This window comes from Heptranchias perlo, chromosome 1 (assembly GCF_035084215.1).
Source record: "Heptranchias perlo isolate sHepPer1 chromosome 1, sHepPer1.hap1, whole genome shotgun sequence".
Classification (NCBI taxonomy): Eukaryota; Metazoa; Chordata; class Chondrichthyes; order Hexanchiformes; family Hexanchidae; genus Heptranchias; species Heptranchias perlo.
Genome location: NC_090325.1, coordinates 25662334 through 25685312, shown reverse-complemented (window position 1 = coordinate 25685312; position 22979 = coordinate 25662334).

Sequence of the window (22979 nt, the reverse complement as noted above, 5' to 3'; positions counted from 1 at the left end):
CACATTTGGAATATTGGGAATGAAATTGATCTTTGGTGTTAGCACAAAACGAGCGATAGGGAATCGGCAGCCCATTTTATATCCTGCCGGATTTTCTTTTCCATTCCGAACATACGAAATTGATGGGCAGGAAAAGACCAACTGGTCTATCAAGTCTGCCCCACATCCCGTGATGGCTGGAGCAGCATGACTAGACACTTTCCATCCCCCTCCCCCCCCCCCGCCCCTCCCCCCTTGCAGCCATGTAATCTCCTGGGAGAGGTGAAAAAACAGAGAAAAAACTCAGGGCCAATAAGGGAAAAAATACTCTGGAAAATTCCTTTCCAACCCCCTCAGGCGATCGGAACCAGTCCAGGAGGTCACATGGACCAAATGTTATCTGTAAAGACCTTGGATATGATGCAACCTCTACCAAAATACAGAACTGGTTCAGCTCCCTCTTGAAGGCGTGCAGAGAGTCAGCACCCACCACACCAGCCGGCCACATATTCCAAAAGCTCACTACTTTAAATTGAATTGGGCGGTGCACAACAGGCCGCCAATTCGTTATCGCCTGTTTTGCGCTACCACTAAAGATCAATTTCATCCCCATTGTGCGCCGTTTTGGGCGTTATATCTTTAGAAGGGCATTCGTACACTGGACAGAGTTCAGAGAAGAATGTCGGAGGATTCTGGGAGATAGGTGTCTAGGTTTGTGGAACAGACTCGAGGAGCTGAATGGCCTACTCCTGTTCCTATGTTAAGAAGACACGCTTTCAGAACTGAACTCATGAGAAAAAAGGACTAAGAAAGTAGATAATTCAGATCTGAAATATGAAAATTTATAGATAGTATAGATTTGACTAGGTAATATAACTTCAGCCCTTATTGAAGAGCTGGAAGATACGGGTACAAAATTAACAAGCATCAAGCAAGACTAAAGACGTGAAAAATTATCTTTGCCAACAGAGAAGTAGTTATTTGGAATCGACTTTCAGCAAAATACTCCCACAGAAAAGAACTGAATAAATACCTGTTTAAGAATATGACTGGATATTATAAAAATAAGGAGAGGCACATATATAGATAACAACATTATGCACTGCTGGGACAATAGATGTGCCATATGTTGAATACAGTTTGCCAAAGTTAGAAGTTAAATAATGTGAATTATGAGATTTAATTAATATTCTGAAATTTTACTTGAAAGGAGAACATGACGAGCTTTATTTTCTTGGAGGTTCTATGTAAGGTTGGCTGCCTCCTTTAAGAGATCAAGTGGGCATCAGAGCACATGGTCTGTGGAGGAAGCGGGGTTGATGGGTCGAATGGCCTCCTCATTCCAAGCTAGGTCAATTGAAAACTTCAAAACTGAGATGGATAGATATTTGTTAGACAAGGATACTAAGGGTTACGGAACCAAGTAGATGAAGCTAAGATACAGATCAGCCATGATCTAATTGAAAGGCGGAACAGAGTCGATGGGCTGAATGGTCTACTCCAGTTCCTATGTTCCTACGTTTCTATGCTTTCTTGTCTTCTTATGTGGAACTTTATCATAAATCATATCTGTTGGACAGCTCTTGTCAGCTAATTTAGTCACCTCCTCAAAGAATTGTAGTAGGTTCATCAGGCATGACCTATTGCTTCTAAAACCATGTCGACGACTCCTTATGGCCTCCGTGCTCTTTAGATGAACATTGACAGCATCCCATAAAATGCTCTCGAGCATATTCTCCACCACTGATCCTGCTTTGAGCGTGCTCCTTGACAGTAATGCAGTTCATGGCCTGGGCTGTTGTGCCTCTCTGCCCTTGTACCTGGAGGAGGTCATGTTGATGTGACCTTATAGGGAGAAGAAAAGAAAATTGGAAAAACAGATTTTATTTTAATGTCTGATATTTGCCCTTACATTTGATGTGGAGGGTTTATAGGATTAGAAAATATCTGTAAAATTTTCCTAGCATAAGCAATTCTCAAAAAATAATACTATTAATTTATAATTTGAAAAAAAACACAAAACTGTCACTTCATTTATTTGACATACTGCTACTATTATTTAAATTAGACAGAGTGCCTGAAAGGGTAATTTCAGAAAAATTATTTAAACAATGTGGTAAATGAAATATCAATGTTAGCTAATTATGTTGATGCTAATTTTTAATTGGTCTTTTATGGAAGGATTCTTAATTAACAATGATTCTGCAGGAGAGAGCAGTGCTCCATGAATGGACCTCAGAATTGTTAACTATATAAACAGAGGTGTTCAACAGGAGTAACAGCATGATTTTATGTACAGTACATGATTACTTCTTCCATTCTTCAACCTGAAGCTCAAACTCAAAGGACGTTCAATCATCACGGTTTCAATAAAAAGATCAAATCAAACCCTTTTAAACTGTTTGGTACATTTCTAAACAAAAGAATGAGCAGTTTCTTTTTTTTTAATTGCTCTTTTCACTATATTAGGAGTGACCTAATAGAGGTCTTTAAAATTATGAAGGGGTTTGATAGGGTAGACATAGAGCTGTTTCCATTTGTAGGGGAGTCCAAAACTAGGGGACATAAATATAAGAATCCAATAAGAAATTCAGGAGAAACTTCTTTACCCAGAGAGTGGTTAGAATGTGGAATTTGATACCACATGGAGTAGTTAAGGTGAATAGCATTTAAGGGGAAGCTAGATAGTGACATGAGGGAGAAAGAAATAGAAGGATATGCTGATAGGGTGAGATGAAGTAGGGAGGGAGGAGGCTTGAGTGGAGCATAAACATCGGCATGGACCTGTTGGGCTGAATGGCCTGTTTCTATGCTGCAAATTCTACATAATTAAACTGTTTTCTTTATCAGCAAAAAAAAAGAGTTTTTCTGATGGAATTTGGAGATGATAATAGGACAGAAGAGAGTTTATGAAAATAAATCCTAGAAATTACATTTGATAATATCAGCAGATGAGCACATCTATTTTAATGCAGGTGTTAACTCATTTTTTAAATTGGGTTAACTCCTCCACTAAAAAAGCAGAGGAACGTCAAACAAAAGTGTCAAACCTTTGCCACTAATATTGCCAATTAGCGCCCATCACCCATCACCCCTGTGCTTGCTGACCTACATTGGCTCTGGGTCCGGCAATGCCTCAATTTTATGCTTTGATCTCTGCAGGATGTATCATACTTTAATGGAAGATCTTCCATCCAATCCCCTATGTCAAGGGGGCAGGTCTGGGGAGTCCCTGGGTTATCCCGGGAATTCCGCCCAGTATGCTCTTACGAGGCTACAAGAGAACTCTCATCAGCTGAGAGTTGGCATAAGTTGCACTGAGTCCTTTCGAAAGGCAGGAATTTATTACCTTTCGGAGATACCAGAAGCCTTTTTTAATTCAACCCTGGGAAGAGTTTCAGGCTTCTCAGTGGATCAGCCTCGGGCCATTCCACCTTTCAAGGGCGGATCGAGGTGGGTGCATTGTAACACCTTTGCAGGTGTTGGCAGCCCACAATGACTATACAGGTGTTTGGTGTTCACATGTCTTTAGGTTCGGACGCACTAAGGTCCCACTCCACCTCACTGCTTCTTGCATCAGAAGCCTCATAGTTTTTAAATACCACATTGTATTTGTCCGTTGCCCGTATCCTTACCCGCACCAAATCCCGTTCGCCCATCACCCCTGTGTTTGCTGACCTACATTGCCTCCCGGTCCGGCCATGCCTTGATTTTAAAATTCTCATCCTTGTTTTCAAATCCCTCCATGGCCTCGCCCCTCCCTATCTCTGTAACCTCCTCCAGCCCTACAACCCTTCAAGATCTCTGCGTTCCTCCAATTCTAGTTTCTTACGCATTGCCGATTTTCATCGCTCCACCATAGGCGGCCGTGCCTTCAGCTGCCTAGGCCCTGAGCTCTGGAATTCCCTCCCTAAACTTCTAAGCCTCTCTATCTCTCCCTCCTTCTTTAAGATGCTCCTTAAAACCTATCTCTTTGACCAAGCTTTTGGTCACCTGTCCTAATACCTCCTTATGTGGTTCAGTGTCAAATTTTGTTTGCTAACACTCCTGTGAAGCATTTTGCTACATTAAAGGTGCTATATAAATGCAAGTTGTGGTCGTCTCGATATCCCAGCGTCATTGTAATGTTAATTTGACAGCGACGATGTAATAAGTGAATCCATTCCTATTCTTGCGCTGTTCCTGTCACCATCCATCATCACAGGCATCAAAGCGATACTCTGCTGTCCGGCGGCAATTGATGTGCGTGCATATGATGAAGAAGGGAAGCCTGTGTCTTCTTACTGTAGCGACCAGGATGTGGCCTCCACTCCCAGACTTCAGAAGCAGTTTGTGTAATCGTTGCTCAGGAGAGACCTAGGTCATGTTTTATGTTTCAAACCTTTGGTGGGTTGGGTACTTCAATAATAAACTTTAAAAGCACATTTTTCAGGCCTCAACATTTATAATGTCAAACCAGATATACTGGTACTATAATATTATCTAGGAACAGAATTGACAAGGTAGATAAGGAATGACTCATCCTTCTAGTAGGAAAACCAGAGCACGGGGATTTAATCTTGGAATTCAAACTACACCCATTAAAAGTGAAGCCAAGAAAAAAGTTTTCATGCAAAATATTGCGAGAATGTAGAACACACTGCTCAGAAACTCCAAGATGCAAAATCAACTGAGATGCTTACAAGGGAGGTAGATAATTACTTGAGAAGTAAGAGTATCGAGGGGTATGAGGGATAATTCCACATTCATATGCTTCCAGTGAGGAAAAAGAAAGAAAGACTTGCATTTAAATAGAGCCTTTCATGACCTCAGGACATCCCAAAGTACTTCACAGCCATTGAAGTACTTTTGAAGTGTAGTCACTGTTGTAATGTAGGAAGCTGAACTCAAAAGAAATGTGAGCTGAAGATAGGGTTACAACATTGCAGCACCATGTTCACTATAAGCGCAGCACTCTGCTGGGAATGTGGGATTGTGGAATTACCTCTATGGACAAGAGGCAGGGAATTGGGATTTTAAAAATCCAGCTGCCATGGGTTACAAAATGGTGGAACAGGATTACTGGGCTGAATGGCCTTCCCATCCAACGTTCCTAAATTTGGCAGGGGAGAAAATAAGTTTACCTTAGTGTTTGCGGTGCATCAATGCATCATTTGGAAGGTGGTAACCAAACAGTGTGCCCTCAGGAGAGGCAGCCATCAGGTGCCAATCACTTCCCTGCAGGGAACACAGGAAAATCAAAAGATGTCAACATTTTGACTGTTTTTTTAATTCGTTCATGGGATGTGGTGAGGCCAGCATTTATTGCCCATCCCTAATTGCCCTTGAGAAGGTGGTGGTGAGCCGCCTTCTTGAACCGCTGCAGTCTGTCTGGTGAAGGTTCTCCCACAGTGCTGTTAGGAAGGGAGTTCCAGGATTTTGACCCAGCGACGATGAAGGAACGGCGATATATTTCCAAGTCGGGATGGTGTGTGACTTGGAGGGGAAGGTGCAGGTGGTGTTGTTCCCATGTGTCTGCTGCCTTTGTCCTTCTAGGTGGTAGAGGTCACGGGTTTGGGAGGTGCTGTTGAAGAAGCCTTGGTGAGTTGCTGCAGTGCATCCTGTGGTTGGTACAAACTGCAGCCACTGTGCGCCGGTGGTGAAGGGAGTGAATGTTTAGGGTGGTGGATGGGGTGCCAATCAAGCGGGCTGCTTTGTCCTGGATGGTGTCGAGCTTCTTGAGTGTTGTTGGAGCTGCACTCATCCAGGCAAGTGGAGAGTATTCCATCACACTCCTGACTTGTGCCTTGCAGATGGTGGAAAGGCTTTGGGGAGTCAGGAGGTGAGCCACTCACCACGGAATACCCAACCTCTGACCTGCTCTTGTAGCCACAGTATTTATATGGCTGGTCCAGTTAAGTTTCTGGTGTTTCTGATGTTGATGGTGGGGGATTCGGCGATGGTAATGCCATTGAATGTCAAGGGGAGATGGTTAGACTCTCTCTTGTTGGAGATGGTCATTGCCTGGCACTTGTCTGGCGCGAATGTTACTTGCCACTTATCAGCCCAAGCATGGATGTTGACCAAGTCTTGCTGCATGCGGGCACGGACTGCTTCATTATCTGAGGGGTTGCGAATGGAACTGAACACTGTGCAATCATCAGCGAACATCCCCATTTCTGACCTTATGATGGAGGGAAGGTCATTGATGAAGCAGCAGAAGATGGTTGGACCTAGGACACTGCCCTGAGGAACTCCTGCAGCAATGTCCTGGGGCTGAGGTGATTGGCCTCCAACAACCACTACCATCTTCCTTTGTGCTAGGTATGAATCCAGCCACTGGAGAGTTTTCCTCCTGATTCCCATCAACTTCAATTTTACTAGGGCTCCTTGGTGCCACACTTGGTCAACTGCTGCCTTGATGTCAAGGGCAGTTACTCTCACCTCAACTCTAGAATTCAGCTCTTTTGTCCATGTTTGGATCAAGGCTGTAATGAGGTCTGGAGCCGAGTGGTCCTGGCGGAACCCAAACTGAGCATCGGTGAGCAGGTTATTGGTGAGTCAGTGCCGCTTGATAGCACTGTCGACGACACCTTCCATCACTTTGCTGATGATTGAGAGTAGACTGATGGGGTGGTAATTGGCCGGATTGGATTTGTCCTGCTTTTTGTGGACAGGACATACCTGGGCAATTTTCCACATTGTCGGGTAGATGCTGACATGTTCTAGCAACAGCCTCAACAGCTGAATTGGCAGAGGCTCAATTGGTCAGGGAATGGCGGATTGCCCATGGACACCTGAGGAGAGGAGGACCATTTCTGCTTTAAAGTTTACTGAGAGAAAGGTGAGGGTTGTGGGGGGGGAGAGGATACAACTAATTATCAATCCACCTGTCTAACCAACCAGCCCATTGGTATAATGTATTAATGAAGAGTTGTCACGGTCTCAGTTTAAGAGTTGTGTACTTTTACAGTGTTAATTTTTTGGGTAGAGTAGACAATGTTACACTAGAAGAAATGACGCTCTATCTCCAGTGTTAAATTTCACCTGATATTTTATAATACGAGGACTCCATGGAGACCAAGGCTGGGATTGACTGTTGGTGGGCTGAGCTCTTGTTATTTTCCCAAGGCTATGTCATGAATCAGGTAGTGATAGTTGTTAGGGTTTCTCCAGTACCCAATTTGCAAGGGTTGGTTCTGTCTAAAAGGTTATGACTGGCAGCTGGTGGATAGAATTATTTTCCAGATCATTTCTTGGCCGATCACCAGCCCTTGTAGCCCATAAATATCCTGAACACTGGTTGATGTGCTTGGAGACTGTCCTAACACATCACCCTAACACTGATCTATTATATAACTAAAGACTCCATGGAAACAGGGGCCTAGCTCCCTTAACATGGACATTAACCATATCCTTAGTATATCCATAGTATATTGGTTAGTTGATCTCAGGGCAATGGTAGGGACGCTATTATTGAGCTCATCACGCCAAGAAAAATTGACCATTTTCCCATTCCTGATTGTTATCCAGAAACCTTACTGGAAATATGCTCTTATGGAAATCAGGACCAGATTGGAATCAGCTATAATGCTCCCGTAGTTGAATAGCCTTCCAAAATGCATGAATAGCGGCCATTTGGGCAAGGTGCCTGAAGGTGGCCAATGCCTACTGAACTCTACTTCAACAGTGAGGCAATGCCTTTAAGAAAGATGGATGGGGAGAAAATTGGTAGGAAAAGAGAAAAAAAATCAACCATATCCTTGGATGCTCCATTATGTCCTAAAGCAATGTCTATAATACAGTCCAACATGAAGAACATAAGAAATAGGAACGGGAGTAGGTCATAAGGCCCCTCGAGCCTGCTCCTCCATTCAATAAGATCACGGTTGATCTTTGACCTCAATTCCACTTTCCTGCCCAATCCCCATATCCCTTGATTCCCTTGGAGTCCAAAAATCTATTAATCTCAGTCTTGAATATGCTCAATGACTCAGCATCCACAGTCCTCTGGGTTAAAGAATTCCAAAGATTCACAACCCACTGAGTGAAGAAATTCCTCCTCATCTCAGTCCTAAATGGCCGGCCCCTTACCCCCCTTGTTCCAGACTCTCCAGCCAGGGGAAACAACATTAAAATCACATTACGATGATGTCAGAATGGCTCAAGCAGGACTGGTAAATAACTGCTACCCCACACCTATCCGTGCAGCCGGTGATGTGAAAATACCAACCCAACACATCTGCTGGGTGCCCCTACCCATGGCTATCACACAAATAAACAGCAGGAAATTCATATCAGGCGTTTGTGCCAACCTGAGAGGCATGCGTTCCTTTGGTCAATATGGTCAATTGGAAACATTTTCAGGGCTATGGGGGAAGAGCAGGGGAGTGGGACTAATTGGATAGATCTTTCAAAGAGCTGGCACAGGCACAATGGGCCAAATGCCTTCCTTCTGTGCTGTAAGATTCTATGATTTTATGTGTAGTGACATCGTAAACCCATTAACGAGGATTTCTTCTGTTCTCAATTTTTAGCAAGAATGTAAATGTATTCTTAAAAGTGGGTTTACGTTTCAGCCACAAACATCGAGCTGTAGAAGTCTCCATAAACTGGTTCATGACGTTGTTACACACAGTGACCAGAGTAATTCTCTACCCTGATAAGATTCTCCTACTTTCTCACTCACCTGGGAACCCAAAAGCAAGGGCCATTAGACCGTACTCTGAACTGGGATCAGGGTGAGAACAAAACACTCCAACATTTTTCTCAAATCAGCTTGAGATCTGCAACCAGCAGCAGCAGAAAACACAGGACTTCCCATCACTCAGATTTTAACTGTTTCGTGGATTGATTGTTGCTGTTTTACTGAGCAGACAGAACTTATTGAGAGCCTTATTCAGAAGGATGACCTTGTCAGTTTTTCCGAGCAAATACAATTGTTAAACTGAAGAACATCTTGTTTTAATTATCTGTGCTAAAACTCATGCACTTCGGTTACAGTCTGCTGATTGCATTTGACACACACACATACACTGTAAAATGATCTGAACAAAAAGCAGCCAAAGGATAGCAGTTAATTGTGGAAACATGTCTCTCCATAATTAGATCTGGAGCCATTCGCGATTAAAAGGGGACAGCCATTAAATATATTTAAGAGTTTAAGTGTGCTAAATTACTTTTTGGATTTCTTATTACTAGTTATTATGAAGAGAAGTAATGTATTATTTTCATTCTCATATAGGTAGGTGGATATTTGCTCTTGGTGACTCCGCGTTCAGTGTGATTCACAAACTAACATCAAGCTTCCGATGGTCACTATAAAATCTCACTGATCAGCATCCAATTAGGAAAGAAAAGAAAGACTTCCATTAATATAGCAACTTTCACGACCTCAGGACGTCCCAAAGCACTTTACAGCCAATTAAGTACTTTTGAAGTGTAGTCACTGTTATAACATAGGAAACGAGGCAGCCAATTTTGCGCACAGCAAGGTTCCACAAACCACATTGTGATAATGACCAGATAATCTGTTTTAATGATGCTGGTTGAGGGATAAATATTGGCCAAGATACCGGGAAGAATCCCCCTGCTCTTCTTCGAAACAGCGCCATGGGATCTATTATGTCCACCTGAGAGGGCAAACGGAGCCTCGGTTTAAAGTCTAACCCGAAAGACGAAATAACAAGATTTGATTCTCTTCCCGGGTCTCATTCCACAATTGCAATCAGGTTTCCTTAAGAGGCATATTTTGTCAGTCTCAACTGTGGGAGGAAAGGATAACGTGGAATGGGTGAACAGGGGAGACTGAGGGTGTTCCAGTACACTTCCTGATGAGCTTACCAAGAAGACAAAGTGACATTATTACATAAAATTACATAGAATTATACAGAATGTACAGCACAGAAACAGGCCATTCGGCTCAACTGGTCTATGCCGGTGTTTATGCTCCACATGAGCCTCCTCTCACTCTATTCACATCATCTCACCCTAACAACATATCCTTCTATTCCTTTCTCCCTCATTTACTTATCTAGCTTCCCCTTAAATGCCTCCATGCTATTCGCCTCAACTACTCCTTGTGGCAGCGAGTTCCACATTCTAACCACTCTCTAGGTAAAGATGTAGTATATGTAAAAATGTCTCTGGGCTGGAGACATTTCATGGTTGTAGAGAAAGTAACAGGGCAGGAGAGAAAGTTTGAAAAATGGGAACAGCACCGACAAATAAATGGTACCCGGGGACAGGGATCCCTGCTTGTCATCCTACCCGAAAAAATACAACAAAAGTCTTCCAACTTTCTGAAGGCTGCTAAGGATTCTAAGTCTACATTCATCTCTCCGTTAATATCAGTCCACCCAAATTTAAACACTCTCAAAATTTACAATTTGTGCAACAGCAAAATGCAAAATCAAAAAATATGGTTTGTGCAGTAAATGAAATTCTTTTAAAGTCCCTTATTCACTTCCCTCAATTTGGGTGATTGGTAGATGCCCCATTTAGTGTGGTATTATAGAGATAAGGAACATCCCAAGGTTTGATCCCTGATTTATGCTGGAGCAGGGGAGTGAGAAATATGTACAAGTTACTACATGGAAACATGCCATTCGGCCCAACCAGTCTGTATTAACAATTACCCTCCATACGAATAAATAGTCCTAATCACGTTTACCCGCCCTGTTCCCATATCCCCTTATCTCCATTTCCATCATCTGCCTGTCCAATCTAATCTTGAATTTTGACATGGTTTCAGCCTCAACCACGAACCCTGGAAGTGAATTCTACAGCCTCACAACTCTCTGCATAAAAACAGTTTCTCCTGCCGTCTGTTCTAAATGTCTTACATTTACTCTTATTCTTGACCCCTCAACTATTGGAAACAATCTACTTCTGCCTCCACTGTCCCTTATTTTATCATTTTAAACACTTCTACCATATTGCCCAGTAATCTACGTCGTTTTAACAAAAAAAAGCCCCAATTTTTTAAGCCTTTCTTCAGATTTTTATTTCCTCATACCAGACGCATCCTAGTGTATCAGGCTTTTACTCTCTCTAAAGCCTCAATATGCTTCTTATAGAGTGGAGCCCAATAGTGCACGCAGTACTCTAACTGAGGTCTTATTAAGGTTTTATAGAGGCTCATCATTACCTCTCGGCTTTTATATTCTATACCCCGTGATAAAGCCTAGAATTCCATTAGTTTTTTTTACGGCCTTATCAACCTATCTACAGATTGCAGTGCAGCAACTCACCACAGCATCTTCAGCAGCACCTCCCAAACCTGCAACCTCCACCACCTAAAGGGACAAGGGCAGTGGGTGCATTGGATCGCGCCCGATCGGTGTGCACATGCTGCAGAAGCCTAGTGAGGTCAGCAGCAGGACAACAGCAAATTGGTCCACCGGCCTCATTAAAAGAAGAAGAAAGAAAGGACTTGCATTTATATAGCACTTTTCCTGACCTCAGGACCTCCCAAAGCGCTTTACTGCCAATGAAGTACTTTTGAAGTGTAGTCACTGTTGTAATGTAGGAAACGTGGCAGCCATTTTGCGCACAGCAAAGTTCCACAAACAACAATGTGATAATGATCAGATCATCTGTTTTTTAGCGATGTTGGTTGAGGGATAAATATTGGCCAGGACATCAGGGAGAACTCCCCTGTTATACTTCGAAATAGTGCCATGGCATTTTTTACGTCCACCTGAGAGGGCAGACGAGCCTCGGTTTAATGTCTCATCCAAAAGACAGCACCTCCGACAGTGCAGCACTCCCTTAATACTGCACTTCAGTGCCAGCCTAGATTTTGTGCTCAGGTTTCTGGAGTGCAGGATAGTAGCAGCAAGCTGCAGGGGCCATTCGTGGCCCCAGAGGTACCTTGCCAATCACAGGTGGGGGTGGGGAGGCAACAAGATCGGCCAGCTCAGATGCCGGCCGAGGTCCTCAGGCTCCCCTCGGCTCCACAGTAACTAAAGAATGTGAAACTTACCTCTTTCGATGGCAGACTCCATCAGTCCCTTTGAGGACCATTGGTTTGGTTGTTGACCACCTGAAGGCGGCATGCTGCGGTCATTTACAGACCAATTGGCAAAGGGGCCTGAAACAGGCGCCAGACCCCCAATTTGCACATGAAAAGCGCCTAATGCCAGTTTCAGGTGCGACCTCTGATTGCCTATTGAGCCGCCCTAACCAATATAGCACGAATGAGCCCACGTGAATAGGCACAACACCATTTGATTTCTACGCCCACCACCTCCAAGTTCCCCTCCAGGTCACACACCATCCTGACGTGGACATATATCGCCATTCCTTCATTGTCGCTGGGTCAAAGTCATGGAACTCCCTGCTTAACTTCCTACATAATAGCACTGTGGGAGTACCTTCACCGCACGGACTGCAGGGGTTCAAGAAGGCGGCTCACCAATACCTTCTCAGGGCAGCCAGGGATGGGCAATAAATGCCGACCGTGCCAGCGACGTCCACATCCCAAGAATGAATAATAAACCTGAGGTGCTGCCTTTAATGTCCAGTGAACCTGTACCCCAAATCCTTCTGCTCTTCCATAGCATCAAGCCTACTTCCATTCAGAGTATAATTCCTGCATAATTACAGTATAATTACCAAAATCCATCACCTCACACTTACTGATATTGAATTCCATCTGCCACTTTTTAGCCCATTACCCCATCTTATCAGTTTCCCTTTGCAGCTTCCTTTACTCTTCTAAAGAATTGACTATATCTTCTATTTTGGTATCATCTGCAAATGTTGGCATCACTCCCTCTAGGCCAGTCTCCAGATCATTGATATACACAGTGAACAGGATTGTTCCAAAACTGAGCCCTAAATGACATCAATATCCTGTTTGTGATGTCCTTATGTCTCTATCCACTTCCAATCACTCTACTCTTAGCTCTGGCTCACTTTCTCCCTTCTAATCAATTTTTAATCCAGTTTGCTACCCTCCCTGTAATTCCATACCCTTTAATTCTCACTAATAATCTCCCATGTGGTACCTTGTCAAAAGTTTTCCTAAAGTCTATCCACAATGCAGCCATTGCATTTCCCCATCTACCAGGTCTGTTATGTCCTCAAAGAATTCTATGAGGGTTTATCAAGCACAATCATTCCTTTTGAAATCCGTGCTGGCTACTTCTAACTATTTTCTCTATATCTAGATATGTATAATTTCATCTTTAATTAAAGACTTCAACATTTTCCCTACCATAGATATTAAGCTAACCGGTCTGTAATTATCCAGATTAGCTCTGTCTCCCCTTTTAAAAATGGGTACTACATTGGCCCTTCTCCAGTCCTAGGACATGTCCACTCTCGATAGATATCTGAAATATTACTTTTAGGGCCTCGGTAATTTCCTCCATCATCTCCCTCAGGATCTTAGGATGTACTCCATCGACTTCTGGCATCTGGTCTTCCTTTATCTAAAATTTTCCTTTTATCCATCATAATATCACTCATCTCGCTCTCAGCCACTTCAGGATTCACCTCCTCTCCAATAACCTTCTCTTTAATAAAGACTGATAAAGATTAAATACCTCTGAAATTTTTTGACCAATCTCTACAAATTGTCAGTCCTCTCCTCTTAGGGGTCCCACCTCACTTATAACAATTCTCTTTTTACTGATATATTTGTAAAATACCTTACTGTTCCTTTTCATGCTTTTTGAAATGTATTCCTCATACTCCCTCTTAGCTTTTCTTATTCCACTCAACCTCTTTTCATACTTTCTCATATTCTTTACTTTCAAAAATTATTATTATAGTCCTTCTAGGATCTCTTCTTCAGTCGTAACTGATTTCTATTCTCTTTATTTATCCATGGCATCCTGAAACTTCTAGTAGTTTCCTTATTTCTTAATTGAATATACTTTGCAATCTCCTTTTTTTAATGTCCCACTGCAGTCTATAATCTTTCTGTTCTTCCCTACTCTAGTACATGGCTGGGGAAGTTATCCTGAGATAACCACCGGTGAATCCTGCTCCTGAACTTGTTTCCCATTCTCCTAAATTCATCTTGCAAGACCATAGGCCCTTCTTTACCTACATCATTGGCTCCTACATGGACTATGATAACTGGTTGCTCTCCCTTCCTTTGCAAAACAATGCCTGGTCTATGCTATATCTCCCATACCCCAGCACCTGGGAGGCAACAAAGCCTGTCTAGAGGACTATCTAGAGTGCAAAAGATCATGTCAGCCTCTATGACTATTGAATCCCATATCATACTGCATTTTTAGCTGTGTTGCTAATCCCCCCCGCCCTCTTGAGCCAACTATTGTTGGTACCACTGATATTTATTTGATGGCCCTGCCCAGACTCCTCATTTTCCCCACAGGAAGCTACAGCTTCAAATCTGTTTGCGAGTGTAAGTTGCTCTGGGTGCTGCTATTCTAACCTGTCCTTCCTGCCTTTCTCCATCCATTGGCGAGTCAACCATCTTTCCTTCTGTGCTGTCTACTCCCCATCTCTTGTCAGTGTGACTACCATCTCAAACTCACTCCAAAAACTTCTCTCCCTCCCTGAAATGTCGGATTGTTTCCATCTCCTTCTCAAGTTTTGAGATTTTGAACTGGAACAATGTGAGTTAGTGACACCACCCCCAGGCCTATTTGAAACATAGAAACATAGAAAATAGAAGCAAGAGTAGGCCATTCGGTGATGATCATGGCTGATCGTCTAACTCAGTACCCTCTTACCGCTTTTTCCCCATATCCCTTGATCCCTTTAGCATTAAGAAATATAGTGATCTCCTTCTTGAATACATCTAATGACTTGGCCTCCACTGCCTTCTGTGGTAGAGAATTCAACAGGTTCACCACCCTCTGAGTGAAGAAATTTCTCCTCATCTCGGTTCTAAATGGCATACCCCGTATCCTGAGACTGTGACCCCTGGTTCTGGACTCCCCAGCCATCGGGAACATCCTCCCTGTATCTAGTCTGTCTAGGCCTGTTAGAATTTTATATGTTTCGATGAGATCACCTCTCATTCTTCTAAACTCTAGTGAATATAGGCCTAGTCGACCCAATCTCTCCTCATACGTCAGTCCTGCCATCCCAGGAATCAGTCTGGTAAACCTTCGTTGCACTCCCTCCATGGCAAGGACATCATTCCTCAGATAAGGAGACCAAAACTGCACACAATACTCCAGATGTGGTCTCACCCACATTTGCCCGTATCGATAACTGGTGCTCGAAACTCCCACGTCTTGCAGGAATGACACATCACTGTGCCTTGCTGTGCTGCCATTTTTAGGTTTAGTTAGCTGGTTCTACATTAAAGTTTATATTATTCACATATAATATCAGACAGTCTGCTTGGCACCTCTTTCTCCCTCTTCACCTAATTCCCACTTTTACCAAATTCCTTACTCTCACACTGTTCCCAGCTCTCTCCATGATGTGTTTGTGCAACTATCTCTCTTTATATACTTATCAGACAGTTTCAACTGATCTAGTCAGCCCCCAACTACACAGGAGCTGATTTTGACTTTTGGACGGTGAAGAGACCGCCTCGATTTTGAGACCTGGGCCTCATTTGAATCCAACTGGAGAACTGCGGACGCTAAATGGACGTCCCTAGGCAGCTGGCTAGTTTTGGGCTATAGGAATGACAGCCTGCAGGCAGGTCCTCAGGGGCGGGCAGGTAAATTCAAGGGGGACGAGCTCGGCTCAGCAATGGCCCACCGTATATTTGTGGGGCCAGGATAAGCACTCCTGCTCCACCTGCCATCGCAAAAATAATTTAAAGCTTACCTTCCCAGGGCCCCTTCAGCTCTATCGCTCGTGGAACTTGTCAGAGCATGCACAGCACAAGCCCCGACCAGTTCTATCCCAAAATGGAAATCAGCATGCTATGTTCGTCATAGGACCCCCACTTGCATATTTAAAGAGGCCCACTGCCTGAAACAAGCAGGCACTTTGGCCGCCCAGCAGTAGGCCTCTCTGAAAGTTGCAGCGGGCCGGTCAACGGTCAATGGGGTTAATAGGGCAGTAAGACTACCGACCCCATCTTAAGGCCATTACCACCCCATTAATGCCAACATTGGCAAGTTAAAATCGAACTCTCAGTATCTAACTAACACCTGGCCAGTGACTGACAGTTGTCTGGCTCGGAGTGACCTAAGTTAAAATCTAAACTTAAATTTCAGTTCGGTAAAAAGCACCAGTTCTGTACTACTTACATACTGCTTAGCTCCTTCTCACCACTGAATTCCCACTCTCACCAAATTCCCATTTTAGAAGTCCTTACTCTCACTCTCTTCCCATCTCTCTCCATTACCAGCTCACTCTCAGCAGGACAATTGGCCTTGACATCTCTGAGCTAGGGAGTGATGAAATCAGTCAAGCTCTCTTCTTTTGATTTCGATCCAGGATGTCAGGTGACAGCAAAGCTGGACTCACTGCGATCACCCCTGTCATCCCATTGACACACACTGTCTGGATTCAAAACACAAAGAACAGCAGTGGAAATCCACTGCCAGAAGCAAGGCTTGCCACCCCTCATGAGAGGAGGGGCAAAAAATCGGAAGTCAAACTAGAAACAAAAGCCTCGAATTTAACTTAACCCGCCAGGTAGGAACAGGACAGCTTTGTGTCGAACGGCCATTTTACACCCTGCCCAATTTTACTCTTCTTTGACTTCCACCTAAACCCACCCCGTGTTTCTGCCGGGTGGAATAGATTAAAATCGGAGCTAAAATTTCTTCATGACCAAGTGAGCCACACAAACTGACATCTGATGCTGCCATTTGCATCTATTGTGTTTGGTAATTGATTGAACAAAGGTGTTTCTACATCTTAATAGAAGCTGAGAAATGTGCCTCAAAGTATGAAAGCTCTAGAATGATTAAAACTGCACCAGCAGTCAAATGTTATACCGCAGAAAACAGATGTGACTCAGTTCCCATTGTCTTGAGCAAGTAATAAAGATAACAAACTAATAGAAAAACTGCAACATACTCATTAAAAGCCACATACAGATACAGTACATGCAAAATAGACATTAAAAATCCACGTACAGGTGCAGTACACGCAACATACTCATTAAAAGTCCACATACAGGTAAAGTACGCACAACGTACACATTAAAAATTCACATTCAGGTACAGTACATGCAACATATTCATTAAAAATCCACATACAGGGGCAGTACATGCAACATATTCATTAAAAATCCACATACAAGTACAGTACATGCAACATACTCATTAAAAGTCCACATATAGGTACAGTACACGCAATATACTTATTCAAAGTCCACATGGAATTCAACGGTTCAGTCTCTTGATTGTCCAATTACCTTTTTCTTTATCTTCCTGATACTGGGGTGATTAGTTATAGAAGTGATGTTGAGCTAGGGAGATAGATCATTGCCGGAGCCCCGACTGTTTTTAATCTACATAAACAACCTGGATTCAGAAGCAAATTGCAATTTGGTTAAATTCACAGATAATACAAAGCTGGATAAGGGTAAAGGTCGGGTCTGAAAAGAAAGCCAAAGAAGTACAGGAGAACCTATACAAAATTTGCAAATACGTAGAACTATGTCAGATGGAATTCAATATGAATAAATGTATAACATATTGGAAGAGAGGATAGCAGACACAGTTACTCAATAAAAGGTGCTCAACTAATTAAAGGGAAAAAGAGATTGGGAACTGATAGTCGGTGCAACACTTAGCCCATCCAATCAGTACAAAGAATGGAGTGCTGAGCTATATTGCCAGATCAGTAAAGTGCAAACCTGAGACCACCATGATGAAACTGTACAGTGGTCAGACCACACCTCGAGTACTGTGCTCAGTTCTGGCCACTGAGACATAAGGGAAGCAGTCTTATCCTGGAGGTAGTACAGAGAAGAACCACAAGACTAATGTGTCCCTGAGTTATGTGAAAAGATTATAAAAACTTGGATTTTTCATCCCTAAAAAGATACAAATGAGAAGGGAACTTATAGAGCATTACACAGGACCATGCAGACTTTAATAAGCAACATGGCAAAACTAAATCTACAGCATTATTTTAAGTGAGCACCTTGGGATGTTTTACTCTGTTAAAGGCGCTATATAAATTGTAATTATAAACGCAAGTTGTTGTAGTCTCCCACAAATCTCCCTCCCTTTGTTTTTTTTTTATTCCTTCACGGGATGTGGGCGTTGCTGGCGAGGCCGGCATTTATTGCCCATCCCTAATTGCCCTCGAGAAGGTGGTGGTGAGCCGCCTTCTTGAACCGCTGCAGTCCGTGTGGTGACGATTCTCCCACAGTGCTGTTAGGAAGGTTGGTCTATTGCTAACTTTTCGCCATTACTGTCCTTTAATTCTATCCTACAACAACAACTTGCATTTATATAGCGCCTTTAATGTAGTAAAATGTCTCAAGGCGCTTCACAGGAACATTATCAGACAAAATTTGACACTGAGCCACATAAAGAGCTATTAGGACAGGTGATCAAAAGCTTGGTCTAAGAGGGAAGTTTTAAGGAGTGTCTTAAAGGAGGATAATTGTAACACCAAGTTATAGTCCAGCAATTTTATTTTAAATTCACAAGCTTTCGGAGGCTTCCTCCTTCGTCAGGTGAACGATGTGAAAATGACAGAGAGGAGGACAGAGAGGTAGTGAGGCAGAGAGCTATAAGAAGGGAATTCCACAGCTTAGGGCCTAGGCAATTGAAGGCACAGCCAATGGTTGAGCGATGCACAAGAGGCCAGAATTGAAGGAACGCAGATTTCTCGGAGGGCTAAAGGACTGGAGGATGTTACAGAGATAGGAAGGGGTGAGGCCACAGAGGGATTTGAAAACAAGGATGAGGATTTTAAATTGCTGGACTGGGAGCCCATGTAGGTCAGCAAGCACAGGGGTGATGGGTGAACGGGACTTGGATATGGGAGTCAGAATATGGGCAGCAGTGCTTTGGATGAGCTGATGTTTACGGAAGCTGGTCATGGAGGTAACAAAAACATGGATGAAGGTTTCACCAGCAGATGAGAGGGGCGGAGATGGGCAATATTACTGAGGTGGATGTAGGCTGTCTTGGTGATGGAGAGGATATGGGATTGGAAGCTCAGCTCAGGGTCGAATAGGATGTCAAGGTTGCGAACTGGCCAGGGAGAGGGGGATGGAATCGATGGTTAGGGAATAGAATTTGTGGTGGAAACTAAAACAATGGGAACAAAGGAACATAGGAATAGGCCATTCAGCCCTCGAGCCTGTTCCGCCATTCAATTAGATCATGGCTGATCCACATCTTAACTCTACCCGCTATGGTTCCGTAATCCTTAATACCCTTGCCTAACAAAATCTATCAATCTCAGTTATGAAATTTTCAATTGATCTAGTCTCCAACAGCTTTTTGGGGGAGAAAAGTAACATTAGAGCCTGGAGTATTGAATCACGTAATATTACAATGAGGAGTATTGTATCACGTAATATTACAGCCAGGAGTATTGAATCATGTAACATTACAATGAGGAGTATTGTATTGTGTAATATTACAGCCAGGGGTATTGAATTGCATAATTTTAGATCTGGTAATGAGTAATAAGATAGGATTAATTAATGACCCCAAAGTAAAGGATCCCTTAGGAAACAGTGATCATAATATGATAGAATTTCACATCCAGTTTGAGAGTGAGGATCTTGGATCTAAAACAAAAATCTATCAATTAGGTAGTAAACCTAAATAAGGGCAATTACAATGGCATGAGGACAGAGTTCGCTAAAGTGGACTGGGAAAACAGATTAGAAAGTATGACGGTGGATAAGCAGTGGCAAACATTTAAAAAGATTTTTTACAACTCACAACAAAAATATATCCCAGTAAGGAAGAAAGACTCCATGAGAAGGGTGTACCAACCATGGTTAACTAAGGAAGTTAAGGATGGTATCAAGTTAAAAGAAAAGTCATACAACCTGGCAAAGATTAGTGGTAAGCCCGAAGATTGGGAAAACATTAGAAACCAGCAAAGGAGGACTAAAAAAATAATAAAGAGGGAGAAAATAGATTATGAGAGTAAACTAGCAAGAAATAGAAAAACTAACAGTAAGAGCTTTTACAAGTATAGAAAAAGGAAGAGAGTAGCTAAAGTAAGTATAGGTCCCTTAGAGGATGAGACTGGGGTAATAATAATGGAAAACAAGGAAATGGCAGAGGCACTGAACAGATATTTTGTATCTGTCTTCACAGTGGAAGATACTAAAAGCATAGCAATAATAGTAGATAATCAAGGGGCAAAGGGGAGGGAGGAACTAAAAACAATCACTATCACCAGAGAAAAAGTACTAGGCAAACTAATGGGTCTGCAGGCTGATAAGTCCCCTGGACCCGATGGCTTGCATCCGAGGGTCTTAGAAGAAGTGGCTACAGAGATAGTGGATACATTGGTTGTAATCTTCCAAAAAGGGTCCAGAGGGGCAATTTTTTCACTCAAGGGTGGTGAGTGTCTGGAACGAGCTGCCAGAGGCAGTAGTAGAGGCGGGTACAATTTTGTCTTTTAAAAAGCATTTGGACAGTTACATGGGTAAGATGGGTATAGAGAGATATGGGCCAAGTGCAGGCAACTGGGACTAGCTTAGTGGTATAAACTGGGCGACATGGACATGTTGGGCCGAAGGGCCTGTTTCCATGTTGTAAACTTCTATGATTCTATGATTCTAATTCACTAGATTCTGGAAAGGTCCCAGCGGATTGGAAAACCACAAATGTAATGCCCCTATTCAAGAAAGGAGGGAGACAGAAAGCAGGTAACTATAATTAGCCTAATAATAACTACAATTAGGCCAATTAGCCTAACATCTATCATTGAGAAAATGCTAGAATCAATTTTTAAGGAAGTAGTAGCAGGACATTTAGAGACTCAAAATAAAATCAAGGAGAGTCAACATGGATTTATGAAAGGGAAATTCTGTTTGACAAATTTATTAGAGTTCCCTGAGGAAGTAACGGGCAGGGCGGATAAAGGGGAACCAGTAGATGTAGTGTATTTGGATTTCCAAAAGGCATTCGATAAGGTGCCACACAAAAGGTTACTGCACAAGATAAGAGCTCATGGTGTTGGGGGTAATATATTAGCATGGATAGGGGATTGGCTAACTAACAGAAAACAGAGAGTCAGGATAAAGGGGTCATTTTCACAATCTGTAACTAGTGGGGTGCCACAGGGACCAGTGCTGGGGCCTCAACTATTTATAATCTATATCAATGACTTGGATGAAGGAAGCGAGTGTACTGTGGTCAAATTTGCTGATGATACAAAGATAGGTGGAAAAGTAAGTTGCGAGGAGGACACAGAGTTTCTGCAAAGGGATATAGTTAGGTTAAACGAGTGGGCAAAAAATTGGCAGATGGAGTATAATGTGGGAAAATGTGAAGTCATCCAGTTTGGTAGGAAGAATAAAAAAGCAAAATATTATATAAATGGAGAAAGATTACAGAATGCTGTGGTACAGAGGAATTTGGGTGTCCTCGTACATGAAACACAAGAAGTTAGCATGCAGGTGCAGCAGGTAATTGGGAAGGCAAATGGAATATTGGCCTTTATTTCAAGGGGGATAGAGTATAAAAGCAGGGAAGTCTTGTTACAACTGTACAGGGTGCTGGTGAGACCACACCTAGAGTACTGCATACAGTTTTGGTCCCCTTATTTAAGGAAGGATATACTTGCATTGGAGGCAGTTCAAAGAAGATTCACTAGGTTGATTCCGGGTATGGAAGGGTTTTCTTATGAGGAAAGATTGAGCAGGTTGGGCCTATACTCACTGGAGTTTAGAAGAATGAGAGGAGATCTTATCGAAACATATAAAATTCTGAGGGGGCTTGACAGGGTAAATGCTGAGAGGATGTTTCCTCTCACAGGGGAATCTAGAAGCAGGGGGATAGTCTCAGATTAAGGGGTCGCTCATTTAAGACGGAGATGAGGGGAAATTTCTTCTCTCAGAGGATTGTGAACCCTTGGAATTCTTTGCCCCAAGGAGTGGTGTAGGCTGAGACATTGAATATATTCAAGGCTGAGTTAGACAAATTTTTTGATCAGCAAGGGAGTCAAAGGATATGGGGAACAGGTGGGAAAGTGGAGTTGAGGCCAGAATCAGATCAGCCATGGTCTCATTGAATGGCGGAGCAGACTTGAAGGGCCAAATGGCCTACTCCTGCTCCAATCTCTTATGTTCTTATGTTCTTATGATTACAGCCAGGAGTATTGAATTGTGTAATATTAGAGCCTGGAGTTTTGAATCGTGTAATATTACAGCCAGGAGTATTGAATTGTGTAATATTAGAGCCTGGAGTTTTGAATCATGTAATATTACAGCCAGGCATATTGAATTGTGTAATATTAGAGCCTGGAGTTTTGAATCATGTAATATTACAGCCAGGAGTATTGAATTGTGTGATATTAGAGCCTGGAGTATTGAATTGTGCAATATTGCAGCCTGGAGTAGTGAATCATGTAACATTATACCCAGGAAGATTGCATCATGTAATATTACAGCCAGAAGCATTGAATTGTGTAACATTACAACCTGGAGTATTGAATCAAGTACTAATATAGCCAGGAGTATTGAATCAGCTATCTTCGGTTTTCCCAATATTTAATTGGAGGAAATATTTGCTCATCCAATACTGGATGTCGGACAAGCAGTGTGACAAATCAGATGTTGTGGAGGGGTTGAGATAGGGGGGTGGTGAGGTAGAGCTTGGTGTCCTCAGCGTACATGTGGAATCTGACGTTATGTTTTTGCATGATGTCGCCGAGGGGCAGCATGTAGATGAGAAATAGGAGGGGGCCAAGAATAGATCCTTGGGGAACGCCAGAGGTAATGGTGCGGGAGCAGGAAGAGAAGCCATTGCAGGAGATTCTCTGGCTACGAATGGATAGATAAAAATGGAACCAGGCGAGTGCAGTCCCACTCAGCTGGACGAAGGAGGAGAAGTGTTGGAGGAGGATGGTGTGGTCAACCATGTCAAAAAGACTCAGTACCACTTCCAGCATCTAACTCCATTTTGACT